The sequence below is a fragment of the Notechis scutatus genome, chromosome 1 (genome assembly GCF_049901735.1).
Source record: "Notechis scutatus isolate UNSWTSFEM ecotype Mainland chromosome 1, rNotScu1.2, whole genome shotgun sequence".
NCBI classification, from domain to species: Eukaryota; Metazoa; Chordata; class Lepidosauria; order Squamata; family Elapidae; genus Notechis; species Notechis scutatus.
In genome coordinates, this window is record NC_142009.1 from 73,380,338 (window position 1) to 73,404,564 (window position 24,227).

A 24,227-nucleotide genomic window follows, 5' to 3' on the forward strand; every position below is an offset into this window, starting at 1 on the left:
ACTTGGCAGGCAGAGCGTGTCGGAATGGCAAGGACATTATCAGTTCCAAAGAATTAACTCTGTGAAGTCCGAGCCAGCTTGCCTGCCTGTGTTTGTGTGAGTTTGTACTCTTTCATCTTTTGGGAAAGAAGAAAGGTGAGACAGAACAGGAACCATCAGAAAACACTAAAGAGATCTGGAGCATCACCATCCTGCCAGATCTGGTGGGATTGACATGCCACTCACAACAATAACCAGCACCTGGAATTGCATCTGAAAACTGGGAATACTTTGCAGATGGTGCAATGCAGTAGTGCAGTTGGTGTCCAACTGGGAACCACTGCAGTTAGTACAGTACGGTGTTCCTCGACTTATGGATACAACTGAGTCTAACATTTTCATTTTAGATGTCTATAATATCAGTGATTAACAAACCATATTCTGAAGTTACAGAACTAAGTACCTGTGTGGCAAGAAGGCATATAATAGGAACCCTTCAAGATTGGGCAATTACTTCCTTCCAAGATTAGCCAATAAATTTGTGAATTTAGCTGGCTAAATGATGACTTGATACCAGGAATATTGGTAGTCCTCAACTTACGACCACAATTGAGCCCAAAATTTATGTTGTTAAGACAATCGTTAAATGAGTTTGGCCCCATTTCACGACCTTTCTTGTCAAATGAAATCACTGCAGTTGTCAAATGAATCACTGCAGTTGTTAAGTTAGTAACAAGGGGTTGTTATGTGAATCTGCATTCCTCATTGACTTTCAGCAGGTCACAAAATGTGATCCCCGGGACAACTGCAATCATTATAAATATGAGTCAGCCAAGCGCCTGAATTTTGACCCTGAGGAGGCTACAATAATCATGTGAAAATGGTCATGAGTCACTTTTTTCAGTGCTGTTGTAATTTTGAATGGTCACTAAATGAACTATTGTAAGTAAAGGACTACCTCTACAGCAGTGTTTCATGGTCACACTTTGAGCCCTCCCAGCTGCAGATGGGGTGAGTGAATAAACAGCAAAATCCCTCTAGATGTTCAATGAGTATCCCACATCCCTGCTGCCCTTCTTCCTCTGAACAATATCCACTAATGTTTTGGAGGAGTTTTGTGAATTACACAGCTCCTACCCATAGGGGATGTTCTGCTCAATCAGGATTCCTTACGACATGTTGCAAATCTCCACAAGTACGTATGTAGATGTGAAGAATGGCTTCTACAGCAAGGCCACTGACATCCATCAGAGAAATGGCTGGATGCTGTCTAGTTCTAGTGGTGGAGAAACAGTTCTGCAGAACTTCAAAAAAATGTCTGGAGAAATCTAATGCATGGTGGCATTAATTACAGCACAGATGGCTCCAGCTTAGCAGCTTGCCTTTAGTAATACTGCCATTATGACATCATTATTCTCAGCCTTGCAGTCCAGAAAGCACTGAAGTGTAAAAAAATTGACTCAAGTGATTCACTAGAAATTGGGGGCTGGGGGGAGGGAGATAGTTTGTCTTATTTTTCTGGCATCATAGTATTTATATCAATCACTTGTTAAACTAATTTGTCACGCGGTATTGATGCAAGCTTTAAGAAGAATCAGACCTTGCTTTTCAATATTTTTTTTTTAAATGTGTTTTTAAAAATGCAGCCCCCAAATTTGACCTAAGAGGCTCTAAAATATAAAAATGAAAAAAAAAAGTGTTGGTCATAGTGAAGCAGTCAGAATAGAATAGAATAGAATTCTTTATTGGCCAAGTGTGATTGGACGCAGAAGGAATTTGTCGTGGTGCAAATGCTCTCAGTATTCATAACAGAAAAGATACATTCATCAAGAGTCAAGAATCACACTTAATAATAGTCATAGGGTACAAGAAGCAATGAAATCATACTAGGAAACAGTCAATAAAGATCATTAGGATACAAGCAACAAGGTTACAGTCATACAGTCACAAGTGGGAGGGGATAGGAGATAAGGAGTGATGAGAAGATTAATAGTAATAGTAATGCAGACTTTGTAAATAGTTGGACAGGGTTGAGGGAAATATTTGTTTAGCAGAGTGATGGCGTTCGGGGGAAAAACTGTCCTTGTGTCTAGTTGTTTTGGTGTGCAGTGCTCTATACTGACATTTTGAGTGTAGGAGTTGAAACAGTTTATGTCCGGGATGTGAGGGGTCTGTAAATATTTTCACAGCCCTCTTTTTTACTTGTGCAGTAGACAGGTCTTCGATGGAAGGCAGGTTAGTAGTAATTGTTTTTTCTGCAGTCCTAATTACTCTCTAAAGTCTGTGTCTGTCCTGTTGGGGTGCAGAACCAAACCAAACCAAAGTTATAGAGGTGCAGATGACAGACTCAATAATTCCTCTGTAGAATTGGATCAGCAGCTCCTTGGGCAGTTTTGAGCTTTCTGAGTTGGCGCAGAAAGTTTTGAGTTAGATTAAAAAGGTTGTCAGCAATTATGTGCACATTTACCTGCAGTAAGTCTTGACTGAACTCCCTGGCACTTATTTCTGAGTAGCTATGCCATTGGGGTGGAAAAAGTTTTCTCAAGAGCAAAAGCACTGACATGAATTAGTCTGGCCACTGAAAGTTAAAGTGCCACAATAGATTTGTAGGATTATTGTGTGTGTGTGTGTGTGTTTACCAAAGTAACTTTGGAGTCTGCTAAGAGATATTTATTGTTTTCACAAGCTTCTTTTCCAAATGTACAGGCTATAAGATAACCTGGCATTTGTCATCGGGAGCCAGGGAGCTCCATAAAATGTTGATCCATCTTTTTCTCTGCAGTAGACAGGCACCTCCTGAGGATTCCCGCTGCTCGGCAGTGTCACAGAGCATGTGTGGCATACCAGATGAGGCTAACCCTGTGAACATTTCACATCCAGAGGGAGAAAGAGACAGAGAGAGAGAGAGAGAGAGAGAAACAGAGAGAGAGAAGCTCAGTCTTGGGCCATCTCATTTACACTTTAGAAAGCCAGCTTCTTGCCTTTGAAATTCTAACGCTCCTGGCCCACAATGGGCTTAACCACAGGAAAGCAAACATGCTTCAGCAGAGCAAGGGACAAAGGGCACCTCCTTATTTTCCTTGAGCAGCAACGATGATTGCACAATGCTCTCTCTCTCTCTCTCTTTCTCTTTCTCTCTCTCTCTCTCTCTCTCTCTCACCTGCTTCTGGGATTAGCCAGATCTGTTACATCCTTGTGTACTCTTGCTTCCAATAATCAAAAGGAGTCAAAGAACCACGAGGTTTTATAGCTGCCTTGATCAAACGGTGATGAAAGGCAGAGAGCCGAAAGCTGCCTTTGTTCTGCCCACTGCCAGTCTCTGGATAGGCCACAGTCATAAATATCAGCACTTGATGTGCTCCCTGATCATGACCCAGGAAATGAATGGCAGCTCTGGGAAGAGAGGGGTTGCTTCTCATGCAGTCAGGAGGGTAGCTGGTGGATTGTTTTACCATTAAACCTTTTTTGCGGGGCATCCAGTCACCCTAAATACTTGCAAGGAAGGTCGAATAATAAATATGTTTGATATATTTGTTAATGATAATGATTTAAGATATGTATTGCTTTCCTGTATGCCACCCAGAGTCATTTGCTTGTGAGATGGGCACCTCTATAAATGAGATAAAATACTAAAAATAAAATAAACTGCACTTCGGTTTATTTATTTTATTTTTAGTTCTTTATCTCATTTATAGAGGTGCCCATCTCATGAGTTAAGTAGGAGGAAAGTACAAGATTGTAGCCTTGAAATGATCTGTTTTTGGTCTCCTGTTTCTATCATGAAAGGATATAGTTTCACATAAATTGAACATGTCCTGCCTTGGAAACGGTTATTTTATGACATCTTCTCAGTTTATTATCTCCAGCTCACAAGAGTCACCTTTAGCTGTTGCAGTTTCAAGTTAGCATTTTCCTTTTTCTCCAGATTCTTTTTCTTTTGTCACCAGCATGTTCCTGGACCTTCAACAATATGGTCGGAGTCTGGGATCAGTCTATCTCCCAGGGTCTACTTTAAGACTACTGTGAGGCAAACTCCATTCACTCAGCAGTACCTTCCGCTTCCCTTTTTGTCCTGTAGTGCAGGAGAAGAAAGCATTGTGACATCTACCTATATAATGCCCAATTAGTGTTTTTCTCTTCCTCTTTATACATGCAGTTTAATGATGTTTTGATATAGCGTTAGACCTGCATTAAAGAACAGACTCCTCAGAGAACTTCATCTCCTCAGCTAGTTCTACTGACTGTTAGTTGATAATGGCAACACCAATGAATATAGAATAACAGAGTTGGAAGGGACCTTGGAGGTCTTCTAGTCCAACCCCCTGCTTAAGTAGGAATCCCTACACCATTTCGGACAAATGGTTGTCTAATCTCATCGTAAAAACCTCCAACTTCTAGAGGCAAATCATTTCACTGATTAATTATTCTAATTGTCAGGAAATCTTTCCGTAGTTGGTTGGTTAGTTTTCTCCTCCATTAGTTTACATCCATTGCTTCTTGTCCTGCCTTCAGGTGCTTTGGAGAAAAAGTTGACCTCTTTTTCTTTGTGGCAACCCCTTAGATATTGGAACCCTGCTATCCTGTCACACATTGCAGGTTTTCCTCTGCTGCTGCCAATAGCCATATTTTTAGTACTTTCTTGTGGAGATACTATGATGATGATGGTAAAGGGGTATATGCTATCTTGCTTACTTCTATATACTTTTGCCTACTCTGTAGGGCCCATCTGAGTGCTACTGGCATCATTGTTCCCTTGCAACAGCACAAATCCACAACAAAGCTAGCTTACTATCGGTTGTTCCTTCCCACTTCACCCCATGCTCCTCCCCAGTGCCTGTTGGTCTTATACAATACATCACAGCTTGGAGGACAGATGCAAGATGACATGGGAGGCAACACCCTTGGTGCTCTTCATTTCCCTCTGTGTTGTTCCCTGTTTAGTTAGGGTAACCAAACAGGTGATTCAAATTTTCATTCAAAGTACCACCTACACTTCTATGGTCCCAGCCTACCACATTTGTTTATGTATTACTTGCAACATTGGTAAATCACTGCAGTCAGTAAGACTAAACCACAACAATATAAGACTGAATCTAAAAGAAAGCACAGCAATGAACAAATCAAGTATAGCCATGATGAGCACCCATAATCAATTTTGTCCTCCAGTACGATAATTTAGACTGTTTTTTTCTGCCTTAGAAAATGAAATGTGGGAAAGGATTAAATATAACTTGGGTATAACTGGGGAGGGACATGGGAGCCATACAGAAAAGGTCTGCCACATAGTTCCCATTCATGTTGATGGGAGGCTGTCAGATGAAGACCTTCAGACTTGAATGGACACATTGGATTTAAGTTGGAAGCTCTTATCAAAGAGAGTGATGGATGAAATCTATCTGTTATCTTCTTTATTTTGCCCGATATCGAACTTTATATTTCATAAGTCATTTTCTTTTGGTTTTTATTAAAACACATACGTTGAAATTCAATTCTCAAAGGCATGAAAGCCAGGTAGGTGACCTTGGGCCAATCCAGTGATGGGATTCAATTTTTTTTTACTACTGGTTCTGTGAAAAACATTAAAAGTGAATTAAATACAATTCCTATGATGACTTCCTATCAAATTAATTTTCTCCTTCCATCATGTTCAACAACTACCGTACCATTCAGTAACAAATTTTGGAAAAGCTCTGAGGGCTATAAAAGGCTTTAGGGTTCTCAGCCTTGGCTATCTTAAGATATATGGATTTCAACTTCCAGAATTCCCTAATCAGTTTTGCTGGCTGGGGAAATCTGGGAGTTGAGGTCCACACATTTGGCCAGATTGAGAAACACTGCTTTTAGGAGGCAGATGTAAGTCTGGGTCTCAGTCTGCTTAGCTCTGGTTTCGGGAAATTCTAATGTCTGAGCATGTATAGAAGAAGAATGATTCTGGAAAATTACCATAAACATTGTGATAAGAGATAAGAAATCTGGATTCCAGCAGGGAGTTGAAGGAGTTAAAAAATTTTTTAACAGTACGAAAAGAGGGTGTTTTAAAAATAGGAAATTGACCTTTGAGTGATGGGAACCACTGGAGAAAAAACAGCTGGGCTGCCTTAGTAACCCTCCTCTTCCTCCACTCTGATTTAAGATAAACTTATGTAAACAGCCCTCTTAATGCTGGTTAGCTCAAAAATGCCCCTTGTCTGGACAAGCTTTCATGGCATCATACAATAACTCAATTATTTATTGCAGAGAGGCAGAGTAAAGCAGTTATTCAGCTTTCAAAAACATAACATTATATGCATATCAACTCTTGTTTTCTAATACGAAAGCAGAAAAAATCTAATCAGAATAATTACTTGGTGCAGCGCACAAAACAGGGGAAGTTGTATCATAGAATGATGGATGCCATGAGGTTTTGTGAACTTCAATTGAATCATGACAGACAGACTAAATAGGTTTCCATGCCTCCTTTTCTGACCCCATTCTTCATCAATCAGAGTCTACTTTTCAAAGTTTTTCACATACAGAGTGCTGTACTCTAAATTATTCTGGTGTGTGTATTCCACCTTTGACCTCTCTCTCTGGTTTTCATATTTTACAGTATGCTCTAGCGAATTTCCATCCAGTTTCATTTGAGCAACTAAACATGTGTTCTCCACCTCCCCTAGGGCTACTTTAAATTGAAATGAAACCTTTCTATCTCGTCTTAGATTTCTCTGTTTTCATTTTAGAAGCTGCTTTGCTACCTTGTTGCTTTTAAGGACCAACACCCCGGTTGCAACTTAGTTCTAATGATCTGCTGTGACTCATAATTTAGTGTATTCCAAATATAACAAAATGTGAATATAGTTACACTGGATTGTAATCTCAATATTGTAAAAATCCTGTGGGGCACAAGCCAAGATAATATACACTTTGGAATCGGCAGGGTGTGTGCATGTTGTAAATGCTTTTACAAAATGGCAACCACGAGGGAAGCTTGTTCATTCGCAAAAATGTTCCATGATGGGCAAAACTTATCCAAAGCATTTATTTTCCAAAAGTCAATGGTGAGGTTATTCCACAGCATGTCCTCTAACCTCTGAAAATGCTTTGGTCCCAGATCAGCTTGTGCTAACATTGGAACATTTGGAATTTTGAGAGGGTGCAATAAATGTTCTTCAACATGGCTGCCGTGAGAGAGGCTTGCCTCTTCATAAAGTAATGCTGTGATGGCCATGGCAAGTCACACAGCAACCATTTACCAATAGGCCAATTAGCAGCCCCACCAACTTCCAAAAATGGTTCTGTCTTTTTGAGGTTACCTCTCACTTTGAAGTGGTCACACTTCAAAACATCATACGAGGCTACTCATCACACATTTCAATTTTCTAATAATGCGTGTAGGATTAGGTAGGCCCCACAAAGACTTTTGCAAATTAAAGCAAACACAGCTCCCCAAAGTCTTGAGTATTGTTTCCAGAATGCCTTCAAAATTGTTTCTGAAATCTAGTTTTTGATTGACCAAAGTGGAAAGTTCTAAAAATTATGTTAGAAAGGTAGGCAGTTTGAATGGCATACATATTGTTATTTTAATTTTTTTTCTCTGTTTTTCTATTCCCTAGGTCAAAAAGAGCCTGGACAAGATCATCCACTAGTTTCTGGACATTTTCCCAAAGCATTCAGAATGCATATAATTTGACAATACAGCATCTCTCTAGGTCCCCTACCCATGCAACAGGGAGTAAGGAGAATGGCACAAGATACACGTGACTCAGCTTCAACAGAATGTGGTCATCACCCTGATTTATTTACTGCCTCGGTGTTTAAAATTGTACTTCTACCTCTTATCACCATCTGTGGTTTGCTTGACAGGATTTCCAGTTCTTTCTTTTTTTTTTTTTTTTGTTAATTAAAATCTTAAAATCAAAACAAAACACTGTCAAATCAGGTGGGGCAGAGAATCTAGTGGCACCAAAGGAGATTGCCTGGTCAATTTCAAATGGAGTTGCCTCAAGGACACACAAGGATTGAATTGCAAGTAAAAGAGATTCTCCCTACAGTCTTGCAAATTAAGAGCTTATGCTTCCCTTCTCCAGAGCTGCTTTCTTCTCTACATAGGATTTATTTAGAGCATCCTTCTATTCAGGAACAGAATATATTCTCATGAAAGAAGGCGAATATATGTGTCCCAGGATAATGTTGCAGTGTCCAATCTGGGTCGGTCACCAGGACCACAAGTTTTGTCTTCCAAGCTTTTGGACTTGTGCTTGAAGAGCCCATCTTCAGGGAACTTCTCTCTAGCCTCTGGCTCCAGCACAAGTCTAAAAAAATTGGAAGACAAACTCTCTGGTCCTGGTGACCAACCCAGATTAGAATATATTCTATGGGGGAAAATATTGGAATAAAAATGGGTTTTTTAAACTATTTGAAATTAATACAGGTAGTTTTCCACTTACAACCATCCATTTACTGATCATTCAAAGTTACAAGACCACTGAAAAAAGTGACTTATGACCGTTTTTCACACTGGTGACCACTGGAGCATCCCCACAGTCATGCAATCAGAATTCAGACACTTGACAATTGACTCGTATTTGTGATGGTTGCAGTGTCCAGGAGGTCATATGATCGATTATCTGTTGGTGACTTTCTGATCAGCAAAGTCAATGGAGAAGCCAGACTCATTTAGCAACACTGTTTCTGTCTTAAGAACGGCAGTGATTCATTTAACAACTGTGGCAAGAAAGCTTGTAAAATGGGGGAAAAGCTCACTTAACAACTGTCTTAGCAGCAGAAATTTCGGGCTCAATTGTGGTCGTAAGTCGAGGACTATCTGTATTCATTCCAATTATTACTGAAATATCATTTTACATTCGGTGTGTGGTGGGGAAGTATACAGAAAGGTAGCATCTCACACTTACTGCTAAATTGTTCTCAAGTCTCAGAAAATAGATTTTGTGGCAGTTTGAAGAGGGTTCTCCTCTGCGTTGGATATATGCCTGTGGCATCTACTCAGGGGTGGGATTCAAATTTGTTTACTACCGGTTCTGTGGCCGTGGCTTGGTGGGCGTGGCAGGGGAAGGAGACTGTAAAATCTCCAGTCAGAGGTGGTCTTTGCCGATTCTCTGAATTACTCAAAATTTCCGCTACCGGCTCTCCAGAACTGGTCAGAACCTGCTGAATACCACCTCTGCATCTACTCCTTTTCTCTCCCACTACAGTGATGACATTATTCTAGGCTAGGGCTGTCAAACTCGATTTTATTGAGGGCCACATCAGGGTTGTGTTTGACCTTGGGTGGGCTGGAGGCATGGACAGAGTGGGCGTGGCCAGGTTGATGTCACTTGTGTCAGGGAGGCGCCTGTGGTGGCCGAGCACTCTGCTAGTGAAAAAGGGCTCCCGAGCTCAGTTTTTGGCTGCGATGGCCTCCTGCAACCCTCTGTCAGCGAAAACAGGCTCCTGAGCTCCATTTTCGCTGGCAGAGGCACCACGGGACGGGTCCTTCGCTGTTTTCAGGGTGGCTTGGCGGGTCAGATCTAAACACCCCATGGGCCAGATCCAGCCCCTGGGCCTTGAGTTTGACACCCCTGTTCTAGACTTTCCACTCTGTATGAAAGGAGTCCGTTATAGTGCTTTTTGATTACCATGTGCATGCACAAATACTAATAAAAGAAAAGAAAAAAGATAGCAAGCTCTCATGTAAAAATTACCTGAGGCCTCTTCTGAACATTGACAGGAAGCTTGGTAACTATTTGAAGAACTGAGTTGTTTTATTTCTCTCAACCTGAAAGTATCTCTCCATGTGCTTGGGCATGTTTCACCCCTTGCTCTGAATTAAAGAATAAAGAATAGTTATTCATTTGCACAGGCAGTGAAAGTGAAGCATTTCTTCCTTTTTTTCAGTGTGAGAAGTGACTTTGGGAACCACCCTTCATGCTATTCTAGTGCTTCGCTTACTTCTGAGTATAAAAAGCAAGCCACCTTAGTAAACAGGAACTTGGAGCTTCGATGATGAAAAAAGTTCAGTCCCCACCCACATGTTGCTAGCAGTGCAGAGCTCTGAAACTCTTCTCAGAAGATTATGATTAATGTCAGGCTCACTTCCTCTGAAGGAAAAAAAAAAAAACACCTTGTGTGCTATTTACTTAGGCCCGTCACTGAGTTGCTTTGTTATACAACTGCTTCCACACCACAAATTTAAAAAGCAACAACACATCACCCAACCACCTGATCAGCACACCTCCAGACAGCTTTAATTGAGTGAGCTGCCAAGAATTGAATGAACTTGAATGATAAACTCATTGCAAGATGTGGCAGTTCTCTTGTAGGCACAGAGGCAGGAAGCTACATAGAAACTCGCAGATCAGGTTGGTGATGGCTTGCTTGGGCTACACTTCCTCACTGAATAGCTGAGAAACTTCTGTCCTAATAAGGCTTTATACCCCATCCATTGACAAGCACTCTGTTCACCCACCTATTTTTAGACTATCCATGGGGGATATTATTACACACTCAGAGAGTGCCCTGGAGATCTAAAGTGGCACAGAACAATGCGATAGTGTTTTTCTCCTTTTTGCCTATGTGCGTAAGGGGGGCGGGGAAGTAGAGGGTGGAGGGGTGGGAGTGCACAAACAAAAAGTTAAGAAAATAAATCTGAACAGTTTGTTCATAAGGATTTAATTACTTCAAACAAAAGATGGGGGAACAGAGTAGAGAGGCCCACTGTGCCATGAATTTTTTTCACTCCAGCCGTGTTGGACTGCTCCTTTGCTGAAGTAGCAAAGTGCCAATGAGCCAGTTCCTTCTGAAGTAACCCTTTGTGATATAATCCAAGGTAGCATAATGTAAGTATCACATCGCCACTTTCCCACGGAAAAGCCAATGTGATATAGACAATTTTTGGTTTGGATGGGGATGGGGAATCTAGGTGCAAAGCTCTACTTGGCTTAGCAAATGGATAAATCCTAGCTGATGGACAACCCAGGCCCCTGAACAAGCTTCAGAAGCTGTAGAAAGCAGGGCTGAGTAATTTCCTTGGTTTTGTGGACTGCATCAAACTTTTCATGGGATATTAATGTTAGCATTCCAAAAGTTGAAATTGCCAATGTTCTGTTTTGATGGGGAGTTCAGGAGTCTAGAGAAGCAAAAGGGATACATTGAACCTGTACAAAATGAAATAAAAAAGGCCCATATTTTAGGTCTCATCTACTTCTTGAGGGGAAAGCTGTCAGAAGCAGGCTAGCAGGATGCTAACAAAGCTAAAGGCAATCTCTCTCTCTCTTTTTAAAAAGATTTTAAATTTAAATAAAAACAAAACAATATAAGATGGAACAAAGAAAACAGTAAAACACAGAAGAGCCAAATATTAGAGAAGAAAGTCACATTATTGGATATAAAATATATTTATAATCTGAAGCAGAGATATTCTTTGCTATATTCTATTTTTGTTCAGGCATTCAGTCGCTTCCCAATCTTTGTGACTCAAACAGGGGTGGGATTCCACCAGTATAACAACCGGTCCATTGATAGCATGGGGTCACACCAAACGCGCGCTCCGCATTTCAAAAAAGTGTTATACTTGCCTTCTTTTGCAGTCCCTGTGACTAAAACAGCTGAGGTGCGGCAAATTGCTCTGCCACGCGAATCAGCTGTGCTCTCACAAAAGGGAATAAAGCACAGGAAAGAACGGGGGCGGGAGGGCCCACATGCTCGTCACAATGTACTGGTTCACTGCCTGCTGATCTTTGGAGCAAGGGGTTCGCCTGAACCGGTCCAAACAGGTAGAATCCCACCCCTGGACTCAAAGGATATCTTTTCACCAAATCTGCCTCCAGCTTCTTTGAACTCTTCTAGGCTTATGCTTGTGTCATCAGCGATATGGATTCCAGTCCCAAAATCATTTGTGGAGTTGATATATTAGAAAATACCTGCGGTGGCAAGGCAAGGACGAACAGAGGTGCCGAAGCCCCTCTGTGGTTTCAGTTAATCTCTTTTTGCAGTTGGTGCAATCCTTTGAGGGTGCACGAGTCCCGGAGAGATTTGTGCCGGTGTGGGGGAGACTCGGGTTGCAGTGTGGGGAAGGCAATCCCCCTGCAGCGAAGAGGAGCCCTCCAGAGCCCAACGAGCAAGAAACAGCCTCCTATCAATGGCGGCTCCAAAGTCCGGACTGCCACCGATGTAAAGAAGTGAGTGAGTGACAGTTTGTGAGATCATTGGGGAAGAGTGTGGCAGAGAAAATTAGCGGCGGAGAGGAGAATTGGAATGCCATAGACTTTTATAAGGCTGTTACAAGTGTCTGTCCGGAGCCCTAAAAGAAAGCGCCCAAAAAGCGGATGCGAGGCAAGTGAAAGTGAAAGGGCTTGGCAGACAGAAGAGAGAGAGAGGACAATAACAAGTAAAAAGGGAAGTTTACAAGGTTGGGAGACAAGTGGCTGGAAGGTGCCTGGAAGTTGTGGAGGATTTGGACTATCTCATTTGATTTTTATTCTGAAAGACTTTATTAAAGCGAAGATGGGAAGATCGGAGCTGACGGAACAGAGACAGTGTGGCGCCACAGGTGATATTTAGAAACCCTGAAGCCATCGTAACAATATAACTGATATAAACCACTTAACAGCCCTTTAGGGAGCATACTGATCTAATTGAGGAGGTGGTTCCATCTGAAGAAAATCAGGAAAATTGAACTTAGGAACGCTAAGACAAAAAGTAAAAGTGGAAGCTTCCGAATGTGTGGAGATACCGTGTAATTGCAGTCACTACTTAGCATTTTTTACCTCCCCATTTCTGGTGCATTTGGAGTGAAAGCTCTCAAACTTAGAAACGGAAAGCTAAAAACTTACTTCAAAATTCCTTTCCCCCCTTTTTTTACTCCCTTTTTTCTGTATACATTTGCTCAATTTTTTTTCTTCTTTTTCCCTCATCATCTGGTACTATGATGAACTATCTCTCCTTCTTTACTCTCTCTTTATAATGATTATAAATATGCATACTGGGGAAAGGAAAATTGATTGTTGTAACTGATAGTTAAATAATTGAATTAATTGATTTAATTGATTTATTAATAATAGTGATAGTTATATTTTGATTAGATATATAGGGAAAAGAGTAAGAACATTAAATATTATTTAATTAATAAGTATAGGATTTTATGTATTAATATTATAATTTATTGTGTGATCACAATTAATCCACTTGGGAATGAATGTTTGTGTTTAAGAATATTTAAAATAAGGTTAGATAAATACACATATTTATTTATAATATTTAAATATAGTTGGATTTGGATATTATATATATATATATATATATATATATATATATATATATATATATATATATATATATATATATATATATATATATATAATTACATGAAGTTATGTATAGAGGCTGAGCATAGACCTTACAAAATTATATATGTGATTTAGAATTTGGATTTAAAATAATACAGTGATAATATTTTTATATATAAGTACTTATACTCCAGTAACCAGTTAAAAGCACAGCTATCCAGCAGATAGATAGATTAAGTAATTAGATACTGGTCAATCCTAATACAGAGATTCTATCACTGAATGTTAATTTGGGATAATATAATTTATATAGTACAACAACAGAAACAAATCTTAAAAGAAATGACTTCCACAACTACTACAGCTCTGAAAACTGGAAGAAAGGTCACCCCAACATTAACAACTACATCGGCAACAGCTTCGCCCGGCACAAAAAACCATAGAAGAAACATTACCAGTGGAGAAACAAGCTAACATCTCGAATGCCAACATCCAATCAATTTTGCTGACTTTACAGGAATCGATGACAAAGCTGCAAGAAACAATGATGAAAAGCCATAATGAGACGAGAGCAGATATCAATGAACTAAAAGAGGAGATGGGGAAATTAAAAGCAGAAATGAAAGCAGATATCTCCAAAGTAGAGGACAAAGTTGGATTATTACAGCAGGCCTTGGAGAAAAATGAAGCAACAATAAAAGAGGTAGAGAAAAGGACTGAACGAACCGAAAGGAAATTAGAAAAGGGTAGATGAAGAATTAAAGAATGTGAGTAAAGAAATGGAGGACTCACTGATCTACCTAGAGATGGACAAGGCTGCTACATACTTGAGATTCCAAAATGTAGTGGAATCCAAAGAAGAAGACCTGGAACAACTAATGGCGGGAATACTGGCTGGACTATTGGAAAAGGATAAAGATGACATCTTAAGGGAGTTTGATGAAGTTTACAGGATTAGCACTAATTATGTGAGATGCCACAAATGCCCAAGAGAAGTCCATATACGATTTGCGAGAAGGAGTGTCCGGGATATCATATATAGGATGTCAAGAGATGAAACAATCACATATAAAGGTAAAGAAGTCTTGATTCTCAAACAAATACCAAGAAGAGTAAGAGAACAAAGATGAGACTACAAGTTCTTAGCAGCTTACCTAAATCAGAAAAGAATCATATTTAAATGGCTAATCCCAGAGGGGATGTTAGTTTTTTAGAAAGAAAGGAAAATTAAAATAGACTCCATGGAAAAGGCCCAGGAATTTTATGAGCAATTGGTAGGTCCAGAAGACCAGAGCAGTAAGGAGGAACTGGAAACAAACTCCCAGGAAGATCAAGGCTATCATAAAAACAGAGATGGAACTTTAGGAAATCAAGGAAATAGTCATCTACATCAGAAGAGAGAAGAAAGTAGGACACATCTTCAGGCACAAGGAGAGACCAGAGCCATTACAAGACAAAGAGCGAAACAGAATTAATTAAAAGGAAGAAGAAAAGAAACTACTATCAATTAATATAAATGGTTTAAACTCGATGATAAAAAGGAAAAGGATAATAGCTAAATTAATCAAACAAAACGCTGATATAATATGCCTACAAAAAACTCATATAAAGAAAACAGATGAAAAATACCGAGAATGTCCGAAATTAGGGAAGCTATTTTCCTCACCAGCAGACATGGGGAAAAAGAAAGGGATTGCAGTATATGTTAAAGAGGATTTGAAAGCAGATTTAATATGGTCGGATTCTGAGGGAAGAACTCTGGTTTTGCAGATCTGTATTAATGCCATCCCAATTCTCTTAGTGGTAATCTACGCCCCGAACGGAGATCAAAAAGAGTTTTTTTAAGCATCTTTATGGAAAAATAGTAGGATTGGAAAAAAGAAATATTTGTATCATAGGAGACTTTAATTCTATAGCTGATTATCAAAAAGCCCACAGTAATGTGTGTGTGTGGGGGAGAACAACGGGAGGAAAAGAGAGCTTCCCAAGATATGTATGGAAATGATGAAGGAGTTAAATTTGATTGATATATGGAGAAGATCACATCCCGAGAAAAAACAATTTACATTCTATTCAAATCCTCATCAAATATGGACACGAATTGATATGGCATGGATGAATGGGGAAATAGCAAATGAGATAAAAGGGATTGAAATTTTACCTAATGAATGGGCAGATCACAATCCAATTCAGATAATATGGAAGGGTAGGGAAAAACCCAAGAAAAGATGGACGTTAAATACTCAGTTAATAAGAGAAATAGAATACACCAACAAACTCAAGGAGGAATTAAATTATTTCTTAAAGGAAAATGATAATGGAGCAACTACGAAACAAAACATTTGGGATACAATGAAGGCAGTAATAAGAGGTATAACAATCTCTTATAACGCCGAGGAATAAGGAAAAATACGCCCAGCAAAACAAATTACAACAAAAAAACTCAATTACAGAGTACCCCAAAGGATTCAAAATTGCAAAATCAGATAATAATAACTAAACATAAACTGAATTTAATTGAACAAGAGAGAATGATTATAAATTTGAATACAACTAGACAAACTTATTTTGAACATGCTAATAAGCCAGGGAGATGGCTATCATATAGACTAAAAAAAAGGAAAGAAAAGAGATTGATATACCAGCTAATAGATGGAAAGGGGGATATACAACAGGAGATAGAACAGAAAAAAGAAATTGCCCATAAGTATTCTGAAGAGTTATATAAAAAGGAAGAAGTTAACGAAGATAGAATAAGAAACTATTTAGATCAGTGGTCCCCAACCTTTTTTGTACCAGGGACCAGTTTCAAGCAGAAACACTTTTTCAAGGACCCGGGGTGGGGGGCGGAGATTCTATTTTCCATTCCCAAAACTTTATGTTTACCCTACAACTAGCATTAAAGACACCTGACTGCAGTCTCTCTAGTTCTAGGTCTTGCCCAGCTGTGTAGCTACAAAATTTCATGCAGATGTTTCTCTTATCTCTGTTTGGTGAAAACAGGAATTGAATGAGGAGCATTTAGTCAGTGTGTTTTCCCTAGGAAGCTCCTGTAGTCCTTGTTTAGGGATCATTCAGAGCTACGATGGACCTCTAACATCCAGCCCAGGAAGAAACTGGCAGGGTGGCTTTTCCTGTCGCCGCACCTCCTCCGAAGCGCCCGTTCACCCCCACCCCGCCCGCCCGCCCGCGGTTCAATCCAGTGCTCCATTCTGCCTGCCTGCCTGCCTTCGTTTCTGGTTGATTCAGAGCAGCTTCGGCTGATAAAAAGAGGCGAATAGTTATTATTCTCAGCCGAAGCTGCTCCGAATCAACCAGAAACGAAGGCAGGCAGGCAGGCAGAACGGAGCACTGGATTGAACCGTGGGCGGGCGGGGTGGGGGTGAACGGGCGCTTCGGAGGAGCTGCGCCGACAGGTAAAGCCACCCCCCCGGCTTCTTTGAAGCAGTTTCTTCCTGGGCTGGTGGAGGAGCGAGAGAGCGACTGAGAGAGGAACGAGGCGGGAGGAAACCGAAGCCGCTGAGCCGGAGAGCAGGACAGGCTTCGGTTGCTTCCTCCCTCCCCTTCTTTCATTTGTGTCCTTGATCCCTGATCCCAGCAGCATTCACCGAAGGCGAAGAAAGCCGCCATTTTTTTATTTTATTTTCTTTGCGGCCCGGTACAGAGTGCTCCACGGACCGGGACCGGTCCGCGGCCCGGTGGTTGGGGACCCCTGATTTAAATGAAGTGAAGGATAAAGCAATTGGGGAAGAAATGGAAACATTATTAAACAAAGACATTACTTGGTTTGAATTGAAATCAGCAATAGAGAACCAGAAAAACAATAAATCTCTGGGACCAGATGGGATTCCAGGGGAGCTGTACAAGGCAATAGCAGAACAAATAGGACCTCTTATGGTGGAAGTTTTTAGTGACGTCTTATTGGCAGCCAGGATGCTGGACTCATGGAGGGGGGAATTGATTTCTCTGATCCCGAAGGAGGATTCGGATCCCCGATATATACATAACTATAGGCTGATTTCACTGTTAAATACTGATTACAAAATATTCACTTCTATTATAGCAAGTAGACTAAAAAGAATGTTAAATGAGCATATATATGAAGATCAAAATGGATTTCTCCCGACCAGACAAATCAGGAACAACTTAAGAATACTACTAGATGTCTTAGAATTTTACAAAGCCCACCCCGAAAAACAAATTGCACTTATGTTTTTAGATGCAGAGAAGGCTTTCGATAATTTAAATTGGCAATTTTTAATCCAAAAAATTTATAATATGAATTTAGGCACCACATTTGAAAATATTATAACAACCATTTATGATACACAACAGGCTAATATTATAATAAACAGGGACTATACCCGCCCAATAAAAAAAGAAAAAGGAGTCAGACAGGGCTGCCCACTCTCACCCCTGCTCTTCATATTATCATTATAAGCATTACTAATGCTAATTAGACAGAACCCAGACATAAAAGGATTAAAGGTTAAGAAAGAAGAATATAAGTTGCAAACGTTTGCAGATGATATGATTTTTTTCATTGAGGAACCAATAGAAAGAGGACAAAAATTGATGAATGAATTAGAACAATTTGGAGCAGTAGCAGGACTTAAAATTAATAGGAAGAAAACAAAATTAATGACTAAAAGTTTAACAGAAAAACAGAAAATAGAACTAGAAGAAGTTATGGGAATACAAGTGATAAAGAAAGTTAAATACTTAGGAATATGGTTGACAGCACATTGTACGACACTTAAGGAAAATAATTATGATAAATTGATGCAACAGGTAAAGAAGGATTTAGAAACATGGGGTAAGCTGCAACTTTCATTATTAGGCAGGATTGCTGCTATTAAAATGAATATTCTTCCAAAATTCCTATATATATTTCAGATGATCCCAATCAAAGTACACGAATGTTTTTTTGAAGAACTTAATAAAATAACTGTAAAATTTATCTGGCAAGGGGAAAAACCTCGAATAAATTTAAAGGCAATGCAGGATATGAAGAGCAGGGGAGGGCTGGCACTTCCAAATTGGGAGTTGTATTATAGTGCAGCCTCTTTAGTATGGTTGAAGGAATGGGTGAATTTCACCAATAAGAGAAAATTATTCTTAGAAGGCCATGACTTGCAAAGGGGGTGGCATGCTTTTTTATGGGATGTAGGGAAAACTAGCCAGAAATATTTTCATAGACACCTAATCAGAGACTCATTATTAACTAATTGGAAGAAAATAGGGAAAAAACACTATTTAAAAATACCAATTTGGATTTCAACAATGGAGGCGATGATTCACCCAAATAATCTGGATATCACTAAAACGATTAAATATAAGGATCTATTGGATACACAAGGAAATTTGAAATTGTGGCAAGAATTTCAAGAGCGGGGACTAAAAATTGATCAGTGGGCATATCTTCAAATTCAAAGTAGATATAAACAGGACAAGAAAGAATTTGGAATTAACAATAAACTCCAGCAATTAGATAAAATTTTATTAGGATCAGGCAAAAAAAAATAACAAAATTTTATAATTATTTATTAGAAGTAGAATTAGAAGAAGAAATTGTAAAAAAAGAGAAAATACCTTGCCAGCAAAGTATAAAAATTGTCACTAACTGTTCAAAGTAGGTAAAGGCATCAGTCTGGAGGCCACTGTTTGGTATGTTTTGGCCAAGTCCAGAGCATGATTTCTCATTGACATAGTCACTTTTCATAATAATGACCTTCACTGGAAAAATTGCTGTGTGTAACTCTAAAAGCTATCCTTTCTTAATGAAGAAAAAGCATGTTTAGGTTTATGTCCAGATGTTTTAAATCAACTTTCAATAGTCTTCTAGATATATTGGATTACAAATCCCATCATCCACACTGAGCATGGCCGAAGAAAGTCTCAAATTGGGAAGGGCTGCTTTCATATTAAGCATTCTAACTTGAGACAAATATTCAGACAGACAATCCAAGACTGTGACTGCAGTTGGTATCACAGAATAATGGCTGATGGTTGGCTCCTCTGAAAGGCCCATTGTCAAATGCACTGTCAGTGTTTCTGATTATACCTGCTGATCCTTGAGATGTATCAAAAATATCCAAGTGAATGTGAGTGCCCACTTGTGTTTTAATTTGTACTGCAATTCTGCCTATGGACAGTTACCAATCTGACACCAGTGTGCATAGAAAACCAACCAACCCACCAACCAACCGAACTCAACCCAACCCAATTAACAAGTTGCTATATTGCTTAAGCACATGCAAAACTACTGAGGTGATCCGATGCGACATAGAGTCACATAAGTTGGAATATAAATCTCAGTTATGAATAATACTTATTTAGGGATATATAATAAATGATGTTTGCTGAATGGTTTAATTATTTTCTTGATTTTATATTCTCTCTCTCCCTCCCTCGCACCCCCTCTCCTAGCTATGTGTGTGTATATATATATGCATGCATACACACACAGTTCAGTAAATAAAGTTGTGCTTCAAACAACATTGAATATATTTAGGGTCCATGGATTTCAATGAGTCAGTCAAGCTAATGCCTTCCCAATGAATTCCCAGATAATTTTAACATGTCAAATAGTACTTTTTTTCTTAACAAAAGGACTTTCATACTACAGTATTCAGCATCAAGCTTAAACCAAATGGTATTCAGTTCTATTATATGCCAAACCAGATAGTTTCTTAAGAGAATAATGAGATTTGGAGAAAAGGCCACACTGAATGGGTCTGTCAGATTTATCAGCAGCCCAGATGGTACCTTCATAATTCTTAATGTAATGAGAAAAGAGGTGACACAAACTGTTAACAAAAAGATCTGTTAAAGAGAATGACATAGTTCAGACACATGCTCTACTGGGGTAGAATCTCATATATCAGCAGTAACCTGACTGGCCATTTCTAATGAACAGAAGGATCAAACCGATCAGGATCAAGGTAATGTTACAGAATATGAGGAAAACCTGTTTCCACGCATGGTACAGAAAAGCTCTTCTACGTGCTAGATGACACAGAGTCTGAGGAGAAAATAAGGAATACTGAATGTCCCTCAAACAAGACAGAAAGCTGCTAGCACACCCAACATCCTTGGGCTATATTTCAACCATTAGTGCTAAATACTTGGTTACCAAGATCTTTTTAAAATCTCTTGTAACTACTCTTCCTATTCTTTTTGCTTGATATGGGGTCTGGAAGATAAATTGACAGTAATGTCTCTTACAGAGGTGACTAAGAGCAGATTTGCATTGGTAAATAGTATTCTTTCTTCACAAGGGCCCCTGAGGTGCTAAGTATTTCTGAATTGCATCATAGTTCTTAGCATTGTAATCATACTATAATTCCTAGAATTCTTTGGGACAGCTAAAGTTGTTCAGTCAGTTATAAAACAATTTTAAAGAAATTTAAAGAATTGTAAAGAAATTATGCCCTCTAAGGACTTTGAATCTTCAATGAATGGAAATAAACACAGGCCCATAATATAATAGCCACTTTAGTGTAGTGGTTAAGGCATCAGCCTAGCAACTGGGTGACTGTGAGTTCTAGTCCTACCTTGGGCACAAAGCCAGCTGGGTGATCTTGAGCCAGTCACTTTCTTTCACCCTTAGGAAGAAGGCAAAGGCAAACCACTTCTGAAAAACTGTGCCAAGAGAACTGCAGGCTATTGTCCAGGCTGTCTCCAAGATTTTGACACAACTGAATGGAAGAAAAATAATGACAAAGCGAATCACTGTGTATTTGTATACCTTGCTTCCAGATACCTTTGGTTATGTGGTATGTTTGTATGAGTTAAACCAAAGACTTACTGATTTTCATAGATGTCCTCAAGAAACATTCCATACCATTAATGGATACTGTTTGGCATTGCTATCCATTTCTTATGTTTTGCATGTGCTTTTTTATATAATGTATATACATTTCCTGCTAGTCATTATTTTAAAATAGAAAGTCTACCTTCTGATTTCAGCAATATTTGCATCCTATTGCATCCAATATTTGCACAGGATCTAAAGTTCAGGCAGAAAGAACCAATGCAAAACAGGACCTCTGAGACAGAATTAGTGCAGCATCTGGTAAGGCAGGCTTAGTTCTAGAAAACCACAGAATTCTGGGAAGCAAGTCCTGAGGGAAATCAGAGCATGACATTTCTTTACAGTGAGAATTTTTGGGACTGGCTAGAGAGGCTAAGCAAAAGCACTGCTTATCTTATCTTACAGAAGCTGTGGCCTCATCTTGGGGAAGATAGCAAGGAGGAACAAGCTCTGATAGATTCCAGGATATAGATGAATGTACTATAGCACAACTAAAGAACTAGTTGCAGAGTGTTAGCTTAGACATATATTTATGTTCTTAAACCTTGAAAAGTTTCCAATATAGCTAATAATTAAAGATAGTCATTTAAAAGCAATTGAACTCTAACACTACTGCAAACTATTAAAATGGGACACAACAGAGACATGTAAGCATCATACCCAGGTATAGATGTTAAGATCAGTGCTACTTGGCAATGTACCAGCATTATTATTCCAATTATTATTCCAGGAAACGTATCTGGAAGATGTCTACTCTATTCAATTTAGGTCCTGCAACCTCCATTATTTCTTTGTTTGTTTATTGAGTTTCTTTTCTTACAAACCTCAAGTTTGCAAAGATAGCACTGCCTGCTATTTTCCCTCACAAAATTATTTTTGTCAGGATATCAAGAGATCTTTATGAGGCTGATTGGGCTGAGAGAGAATGACCAATGAACATTTGTAGCTGAGGATGGACTTGAATTTGGCCATCCTTTATCTTAACCACTACACTATACTGGACATCATATTGGGATGACAGTAATGGCTGTTTGAACTCATTCTCTCCCCTCCCACCCCATAGGTGCAAATATGTGTAATAGATCTGTTGATATCCTAACAAAAATAATTTTCATTTCATTCCTTTCTCATCAGACTTGCAGAGATATATCACTAGAATTATTGGACTGTTCTGCTAAATTTCATCTACTTCTTTATTTTGTTTCTCATTTATTTTCTGTTTCAGTCACGAAGAGATAAAAACCTTTTGAAACTTTTAAAAAGAATCCGAGCAACCTGAAAAAAAAAGTGGTAGGAATTAATTCAACAGCATATATACAGTATAGTCTCACATAATTAGAACCTTCTAACGGGCCTCAACCACCGCGGACAGGTCCGGTCCTGGGCACTCTGTACCGCAAGAAATTTTTAAAATGGTGAAGCGCTGGGCGGGCAAAAGGCGCCTGTCCTCCTCTCTCCCTCCCCCCCGGCTTTCCCCTCGTTCCTCTCTCAGCCCTCTCTCCCACGCCCGGAGCTGCTTCACCGGGTGTGGCTTTTGCCTTCCCCACCCCCCCGCCACCCCGCTTCCAGCCTTGCCTGCCTGCCTGTTTGGTTGTTTGGGCCCGACTTTTGCCCTTCCAAGAGCGGCGGCGGCGGCGACGGCCGGGCCGCCCAGCGCTCACCCCCCGTTTGTTCCTCGGCAGGCCGGGGGCCTGGGGGGGCTCCCCCCCTGGGGGGGACCCCCCCCCCCCCCCCCCCCGGGGCAGTCGCACGCCTCATAACCCAACCCCCCGGCCTTGTGGGCTTCTAGCAGATCAGAGGACAAACTCTGATCTAAATCAGGCTGTTTTATAGGATTCTGCTTGTCAACAGGTTTTTTTTAATGCAACCTTTACCATGTAGACTTCTGTGCTGTTATTTAAGGTCAGTGGCAGTTTCTGATTAATAAAGAAAAAACTGCCCTTATTTCAACCTTATTACCTGGTGCGTATTATTTTCTTGTTTGCCTTTAGCAAACTCTTTCTCTCAGGGATGAATAATATTAAGTGATTCGTCTCTCCACCTACTCAGAACCTGTTTAGAGCTCTAAAATATTTTTTGTTAGGTGCAAATCCCAAATAAATGCATCTTCTGCTTATCAGAACACTGAAAACCCTTCTGAGAGCCCTAGAGTTATTGTTTTTGGACAGCTGAAACCTTGGGAGTGAGGATTGTCAATGTTACCTTGAAATATATTTTTTCATCTTGTCAGAAAGTTAGCATTCTGAGAGGATTCAATAGGCCTCAGGGTCTGGGCATCAGGCCAAACAGTGTCCTTCAGTAATTATACGATGCTCTTTCAGACTCCTGCCTCTCTGAAGGACAAAACAGGCCCACAGATTTTTTTTTTGCAAAGCAACACAGATAACACCACCTGCAAGCCCTAGAAAGTGGAGGCCAGATTAGGCAAAACATCTTTTGGCAGAGTAAAAATGCAGTGGGACAGGCACTGAGTGAACTTTGTGAACTATTAGAAAGTGATACCATCATCCAGTGACCTTTGAAAGGAAGCTCTTTGAAACTTTCCCTTCACCACCCCTCTGGAATTTTTAATTCGTGGTTATGTCCTCATTCTAGACGCATGTTTAGCTTCTCTCTGAATATTTAAATTGGTGGTTACAGTCTTGAAGAATTTCAGCAACAAACTTGCTCATTTCACAGACTTCTCCCTCATTAACAGGGCTCCTAGATACAAAGTATTTCCAGGCATCTCATTTATAGCTATAAAGGGGAAAGTTAGCTCACACAAAAGAAGGCAAACCTAAATCTGCATCTTCCACAGTGATTAATGGATCAGCCTTGGTTGAGGGGGATGCTGGATTTTTCTTATCAAATATCACATACCTAACTACATGTACTGATAGACAAATACTGAGGTCATTTTCTTAATGAACCAAAAAGCATTCCAAAACATGAATGCAAGCAAAACAGAAGGACATTGCATAGATACTCATTTTTTCTCTCCTGTTGTTATATTCCCCCTTCTTCTAATAGCTGTATCAAAGCAGAGGTAGTTCAGCAGTACAACTTTTCCAGCTGTTGAATTGCTTTCTTTTATCATGTGGCATCCTTTATATGTACTGTATATACACAAGCATAATCACATACTTCTTATGCCCCTCATAGTTGGTTTTCTGTTACTCCTAGCAGCT

General features: G+C 39.7%; 2 long non-coding RNA genes across 3 annotated transcripts in view; one reads left to right on the top strand and one right to left on the bottom strand.

Moving 5' to 3' along the window:
* The window catches only part of LOC148132853 (uncharacterized), a 54,105-nt gene extending 44,439 nt beyond the window's left edge, over positions 1 to 9,666 (top strand). The window contains exon 4 of the long non-coding RNA XR_015750022.1: positions 7,572 to 9,666. This is a non-coding gene — a long non-coding RNA (uncharacterized LOC148132853). The remainder of the gene's footprint in view (positions 1 to 7,571) is intronic.
* On the bottom strand, positions 1,733 to 20,838 carry LOC148132855 (uncharacterized). Of its 2 annotated transcripts, XR_015750026.1 has the most exons (4): positions 20,798 to 20,838; positions 9,907 to 10,055; positions 9,660 to 9,778; positions 1,733 to 2,838 (listed from the first exon to the last, which is right to left on the bottom strand). It is a non-coding gene; the product is annotated as an uncharacterized LOC148132855 (long non-coding RNA). The 2 variants fall into 2 exon arrangements; XR_015750025.1 differs by lacking the exon at positions 20,798 to 20,838 and having other exon boundaries at positions 9,907 to 10,183.
* Positions 20,839 to 24,227: the final 3,389 nt, after the last annotated feature.